Source organism: Salminus brasiliensis, chromosome 2, assembly GCF_030463535.1.
Source record: "Salminus brasiliensis chromosome 2, fSalBra1.hap2, whole genome shotgun sequence".
Lineage (NCBI taxonomy): Eukaryota > Metazoa > Chordata > Actinopteri > Characiformes > Bryconidae > Salminus > Salminus brasiliensis.
Window position 1 is genome coordinate 58,858,987 of NC_132879.1, and position 7,687 is coordinate 58,866,673.

The 7,687-nt window shown below is 47.6% G+C and overlaps 1 pseudogene; it reads right to left on the minus strand.

Moving 5' to 3' along the window:
- LOC140549578 (NACHT, LRR and PYD domains-containing protein 3-like) overlaps positions 1 to 7,403 on the minus strand; it is a 22,909-nt pseudogene extending 15,506 nt beyond the window's left edge.
- Positions 7,404 to 7,687: the final 284 nt, after the last annotated feature.

Here is a 7,687-nt window from a genome sequence, read left to right on the forward strand (position 1 = left end):
TGAATACGACTGATCTGAATCGGAGTTTCATTATAAATACTGGACTGATTGTGTTGTGAAGTTCTGCCCCTGTTTTCTCAGAGCAGACTGAGCAGCTCTTTCCTGTTTGTACTGACTGTGATTTTGACTGATCTTTTGTTCCTCCTTGTTTTTGGCTTTTCCCTTTTTTAGCTTGGGCTGTTTTGTGCTGTTCCTTGACCTGGCTTTGTTTTAGGCCTGTCTTTGGATTCTCCTGCATGTATTATTCATTCTAATTCTCACTTTTGAACATTTGCCCTATTTTCTCACTATGTAGAAGTTACACACTGTAGTAGTAGAGGAGCAGCATGGGGAGAGAACTAGTGAACAGAAGGTGATCTGGACCAGAGAAGAGAGAGAAATATCCAGCCCAGGCAGAAGAGGAAGGCAGGTCTCAGAGGGGACAGAGAGTGGAGGAACACAAACTGGTTCTGGTGATTTGTTATATAATATGTACTGAGAGGGAGTAAACCATCAGTAAACCAGTATCAACCAGAAACACTCAGGAATAAAAATACTCACTCAGCTCTTCTGGATAATCTGACCACTGGCATCAACCTCAGAAGACATTCCACTGAACTGCCATATTTCCTTAGGTCAAACTCATCCAGCTGTTCTTCTGAATTCAGCATCACAAACGCCACAGCTGACCACTGAGCAGGAGAGAGACTGAAACCTCCTCTGTTCAGGTATGTTTGGACTTCCTGCACTAGAGAATGATCATTCAGTTCATTCAGACAGTGGAACAGACTGATGGTTTTCTCTGGAGAGGGGTTCTCCCTGATCTTCTGCTTGATGTACTTGACTACTTCCTCTTTGCTGTGGGAGCTGTTTCCTGTCTGTGTCAGAAGACCTCGTAAGAGAGTCTGATTGGACTCCAGTGATAGACCCAGAAGGAAGCGAAGGAGAAGGTCCAGGTGTCCGTTCTCACTCTGTAAGGCCTTGTCCACTGCTCTCTTCAGGAAGTCAGACATTGTTTCCTTTTTGGTGAAACTAATTAATCCAGAGTCTTTCTGTTGCAGCACATTAGTCTTGTTGGAGATGAAGGACAGGAATGCATATAAAGCAGCCAGAAACTCCTGAACACTCAGATGCACAAAGCTGAAAACCTTCCCCAGCTGCAGCCCAGACTCCTGTCTGAAGATCTGGGTGCACACTCCTGAGTGCACTGACACTTCTCTCACATCAATGCCACACTCTCTCAGATCTTCCTCATAGAAGATCAGGTTGCCTTTTTCCAGCTGTTGGAAAGCCAGTTTTCCCAGAGCCAGAATAATCTTTCTAGTCTGGTCAAGATCAACATCACTGTTTCTTTTGTACTTCTGGCTGCTGTGTTTGATCTGAAAGATCAGGAAGTGTGTGAACATCTGAGTCAGAGTCTTGGGGATCTCTCCTCTCTCTGCTTCACCCAACATCCTCTCGAGAACAGTGGCTGCAATCCAGCAGAAGACTGGGATGTGGCACATGATGTAGAGGCTTCTTGAGGACTTCATGTGTGTAATGACTCTCTCAGCAAGGCTCTGATCACTAATCCTTCTCCTGAAGTATTCCTCTTTCTGAGGGTCACTGAACCCTCGTACCTCTGTTACCTGGTCAATACAGTCAGGAGAGATCTGACTGGCTGCTGCTGGTCGAGTAGTTATCCATAGGAGAGCAGAGGGAAGCAGGTTCCCCTTGATGAGGTTGGTCAGCAGCACATCCACTGAGGCTGACTGTGTTACATCAAATACGCTCTCATTGTTCTGGAAATATAGAGGGAGTCGACATTCATCCAGACCATCAAAGATGAACATGACTCTGTAGTGATGATAGTCTCTGGGTTTTAATTCTTTTGTGTCTTTGAAAAATTTATGAAGAAGAGTGAGAAGACTGAGTTTTTTAGTCTTCATCAAATTCAGCTCTCTGAAAGGAAGTGGGAATATAAAGAGGACATCCTGATTGGCTTTTCCTTCAGCCCAGTCCAGAATAAACTTCTGCACAGAGACGGTTTTTCCAATTCCAGCAACTCCTTTAGTCAGCACACTTCTGATAGACTGGTCTTTAAAGAGGTCGTTGCATTTGATGGGTGTCTCCTGTGTTGCTGGTCTCCTGGATGCTGCTTCAATCTGTCTGACCTCATGTTCATTATTGACCTCTCCACTCCCTCCCTCTGTGATGTACAGCTCTGTGTAGATCTCATTCAGAAGGATTGAGGTTCCAGGATTTGAGATTCCTTCATTAATTTTCTGAAACTTTTCCTTCAGTCTGGATTTGAGCTTCTGGTGACAGGAAGGAGCCAGTTCTAATAAAAAGAGGAAGGGAAAACATTAAATATTAGTGTCATCACTAAAGACATTTCACTAAATTATCATAATTTAATCATAATTTAAACTTCTAAAATTAATTTACTAGTGATAATTAGTAATCACATGACCCTGATCTCATTACTTGTCTGTAATATGTTAGCGAGGTCTGTCAGGTTCATGTTCCTCAGGGCGTGTAGTGTGATCTTCAGCGCCCCCTCTCTGACACCGCTCTGATCGTCCTCATTTTCCACCTTTCTCTCAGAGCATGCTGGGTAATCCAGACTCAGAAGCTTCACAAACTTCTTTAGCTGATTCTTCACCAGAGAGATGACTTTGTGCTCAAGCTCCTGGTTAAAAATGGTAACAGAAACAGGGTCCTGATAGCCAGCACTAAAATTTACTAGAAAAAAATAGGTTCCTAAATCTGATTGGCTGAGCCGCATTGAACCCATTATAAAACACACAATATATGCACATGTATGATCACCTCTCAACATCTGCATTCCATATTAATGCTTCAATGTCAATTGTCAGTTTGTTCCATCATCTGCTAAGTGGGAAACCATTTACTTACATCTTGCATTGCTTTGTTTGCCTTGTCCATTGTTCTCTCTTTGTCTCTTTGTCCCAGTCCTACTTCCCTACTTCTTTGTCTTATTCCCAGTCCTTGTTTTTCTGCCTCCCATGCCTTTAGTTCAACCCCCTGCTTCCCTGCCTCATGTGTAGTTCCCCTCCTGTCTGAACCTCTGCTTCATGTTTTCTTTAGATTTGCCCCAATTAAGAATTGTAATATTTGTTTCAAACACACACACACACACACCTTCAATATGGAGTCCATATTTCTTCTGGTGGCGTCTGATGTCTCCTGCTGTTCTCTGTTGGTAAATATAACACTGTGTTTATAGGAAGAATATTGAGGACAGTGACACATTAAATACACTCTCATATTTATTTAAGCCTTCAGCTCCATCCACTGTAAAGGTAAAGGTAAAGGTGCACGTATTTGTCACTGTACAGTGTGGACTGTACAGCGAGATGTGTCTTCCGCATTTAACCCATCTGGTAGTGAACACACACTCACACACACACATGTGTTCGGGGCAGTGAGTACACACACACACCCAGAGCGGTGGGCAGCCAACTCCAGCGCCCGGGGAACAGAGAGGGTAAAGGGCCTTGCTCAAGGGCCCAACTGTGCAGCATTTCTTACATTAGTATAATGAGTGTTAGATCACAGAATTTACAGCTGTTGAATGCTGAGCATTACGGCTTTAACTATGTTCTGGTCCGACTCAAATACTGTCTGAGAACCTTCTGCCTAAACCAACCCGACCCACAGAACCCACAGAGCTTTAAACCCAGACCTGACTAAACCATACAGATGATGAACAAAGTCATAAATACAGGTAATTATATTAATATTACTGAGTGTAAAATGTGTAAATACTGGAGTTTTAAGATAACGTTTGGGATGGGATGTCCTCTGTTAATGGTTTATACAGTTCTAATAATAATACAGTAAATAGTTTACTGTTATTCTACATGTTAATGTGAGCAGGCAGCATGTACCGCCAGCCACCAGCAGGGGGCCCGGCCAGCAAAGTAGGAAAGCTGGTGGGGTTGGAGCAAAGAACTCCAAGCCCCAGAATTCCCAGCGGTAATCAACGCTGACCAGGCCCACCTGTGTGGCATGGTATAAATACACCCAGCCAAACACACTTCCCCGTCGCACCTAGAGGGGCGAACAGTAACAGTGGGTTTATGTTGTGAAGAGAAAAGTGAAAAGTGAAAAGAGAAAAGCTAAAAGCATTTGAGTTGTCTTTAGTTTGAGTTAATGTCACTCCTGGTTTTCCTTTGTTTGTTTTCCCGCCTTTTTGTGTTGCTTATGATCAGTGTTTATACTGCCACCTCTCACAGCTGTGGTGACAGAGTGAAAATACACTGGGCTCCCATTACTAGGGTTGGTAGTTCAAGCCCAACAGTCACTAAGCACACACCATAAGATTATCATTTCATCATAATAAAACGAATTCTGACTGCACTTGAGTCCAAACCCCACACCACACCGTAACAGAAAGGTGCGACCAACAATGTACTCAGCAGAGTTGGCGCCAATTAAGGAAGCCTTGCAACATCAAGGCACGGCCATCGGCCGCCATGACCAACTGTTATTGGCGATCACAGAGCGGTTGAACCAGCTGGTTACAGTTCAGGTTGAGGCCACACAGTCCCGCCCTGAGACTGCCGCACAGTCCAACCTCCTCCTCCTGAGGTAGCCACGGTGGGACATGAGGCCCACTTGGTTACGCCTGAGCGTTACGCTGGGGAATCAGACAATTGCAGAGGATTCCTGCTGCAATGCAGTCTCGCATTCGAGCAGCAACCTTCCTGGTTCCCCACAGAGCACTCCAAAGTGGCCTACATGGTGTCACTGCTCACAGACCGAGCTCTAGCGTGGGCTACGGCCCATGCAACTGGGCGGCGCCCGGTTACCTGACCATCTACCACCCGGACCTGTCCCGGGGAACAGGTCTAAGACAGTCCAGGTAACGACTGTCTAACGAGGGTCTAACCCGAGCGGGGGACTCGGCCTTAGACCATGTGGTATCCCCCATCTCGGGACTACACCCCCCGGTTACTCTAGCCTGGACATACATCGCACCCAACCAGTAACACTGCGGATTGGGGTGCACACTGAGCAGGTGGAATTGTACCTGACTCAGGCACCTCATCTGCAGTTGGTGCTGGGCTACCCCTGGTTGGAACTCCATATCCCTCGAATAGATTGGACAACCCGCTCAGTCTATGCTTGGGGGCCACATTGTCAGGGGACCTGTCTGGGTCACAAGGAGGAACCCCCCCAGAGAGACCTTAAGCCGGAGTCAGTCATTCCTCATCTGGACAGGGTTCCTGAGGTGTACTGGGATCTCTGTGCTGTGTTCCGTAAGGAGGAATCGCAAATTCTGCCTTACAACTGTGCCATAGATCTCCTTCCGGGGACCACTCCCCCGAGGGGGCGCCTGTTTGCGATTTTCCCCTCCGGAACGTGCTGCCATGGACTCCTACATTAAGGAGACATTGGAGTCCGGTTTCATACGTCCATCCTCATCCCCGGCAGGGGCTGGTTTCTTCTTTGTGGGGAAGGAAGATGGCGGACTCCGCCCATGCATAGATTATCGAGGTCTGAACGTGATCACTGTGAAAGACCGCTATCCCCTCCCCCTCATGTCGACTGCTTTTGAGGCACTGCAGCAGGCATCAGTCTTTACCAAACTGGACCTGCACAGTGCCTACAACCTGGTCCGTATACGACAGGGGGATGAGTGGAAAACCGCTTTCATCACCCCTACAGGGCATTATGAGTATCGCGTCATGCCTTTCGGCCTCATGAATGCCCCAGCGGTTTTCCAACGTCTTATCAACGACGTGTTACGGGAGGCACTGGCTTGAGGGGGCCAAACACCCATTTATTGTTTGGACAGACCACAAAAATTTGGCTTACAGCAGGCCAAACGACTGAACCCTCGGCAGGCCCGATGGACGCTGTATTTTGGCCGTTTCCATTTTACACTGTCCTATTGGCCGGGTTCAAAGAACACCAAGCCAGATGCCTTATCCCGGTGGTGGGAACCCCGGAGATCCAATCCAGAGCCAGAACCAATCATCCCTGCCTCTCAAATAGTTGCTCCCCTCCGCTGGAACATTGAGCAGGACATAGTGCAAGCTCTCTGACGGGAGCCTGACCACGGGGTGGTCCTCCTGGTCGGCAATATGTGCCCTCTGCAGTTCGCCAGGCGCTTCTGCAATGGGGACATTCCTCCCCATTTTCTGGCCACCCAGGTGCGGTCTGGACATTGGAGTTCCTCCGGAGACGCTTCTGGTGGCCAGGAATGGACAAGGACACACGTGCCTATGATGCCTCATGTGAAGTGTGTACCAAAAACAAGACGCTCCGGTCCCGACCACCTGGCCTTTTACATCCATTGCCGACTCCGGCTCGTCCGTGGTCCCATGTGTCCCTGGACTTTGTGACGGGTCTTCCACCATCCAAAGGCAACACGGTGGTATAATGGTGGTCGTGGACCGTTTCTCCAAGGCATGCAAGTTTGTTGCATTGCCCAAACTCCCCTCGGCCCAAGGGACAGCAGAATTGCTGTTGCAGCACATAGTGAGGGTGCACGGAATGCCTTGCGACCTAGTGTCGGATCGGGGACCCCAATTCGCCAGCCGGTTTTGGAGGGCCTTCTGCCAGTTGATGGGAGCCACGGTCAGCCTTACTTCAGGTTTCCACCCTGAATCGAATGGGCAGGCTGAATGAACCAACCAAGACCTTGGTCAGCTGCTCCGCTGCTTGACAGCAGGGAACCCAGCCTCTTGGGTAGACCAATTGCCCTGGGCGGAGTATGCTCACAACACGCTTTGGCACTCGTCCCTGGGTATGTCTCCATTCGAGTGCCAATTTGGGTACTCTCCTCTTTTGTTCGCAGAACAAGAGATAGAGGTGGGGGTTCCCTCTGCTGTGCAGCTTGTCCGTCGATGTCGTAGGACCTGGCAGAAGGCTCGGGCTACCCTACTGGCAACCTCGAGGGCCAGAAAGCGGATTGCGGATCGCAAGAGGCGTTGTGCTCCATCTTTCCATGTGGGTCAAGAGTGTGGCTGTCCACCCGAGACCTCCTGCTGCAAATAAAACGAATTCTGACTGCACTTGAGTCCAAACCCCACACCGTAACAGTTAAATTATGAATCACAAGATCAATAAAAAGTATCTTCTCATCTCATTCTCCAGAGTCACACCATCCTTACCTGAGCTCAGTACGACTGTTATCCTCTCTGAAGTTTACTCCTCTACCCATTGACTTGTCACTCTTCATGGACACACAGCTGGGTTGAGGTGAGTCTGATCTCTTACCCTGAACCAGTCTAGAACACAACCAGTATCAGACATGATCTACAACCTTTCCAGCATGTTGGTGTGAGAACACACTCACTTTACACCCAATCCCCTTATTCTCTCACCTCTCAGCTTTCTGTGTGTCCTGTTCCCCAGAGACACTCATTGTGGAGGTCATCATCCTCCTTCAGATTACACCTAGTCTTGTAAACACACACACACACACACACACACACACACACACACACGTGCATACTAGTCAAGTCTACATATTGACTTTACCTTAAAGTTCTGATTTCTTTGTCTAAAACATATTTAAACATCCAGTAAATTCAGTTTTTTAAAGTTTATTACCTTTCAGGACTCGCCAAACGCTGTTTTTGATCTTCTCTCCAACGATGCTGCTAAAGATTTTACTTTCTCTTTGAACTAGTTGAACTGGTTTACTCACCAGGAAAAAGCAGTGGACGCATATTTCTGACCAATTGCAGCA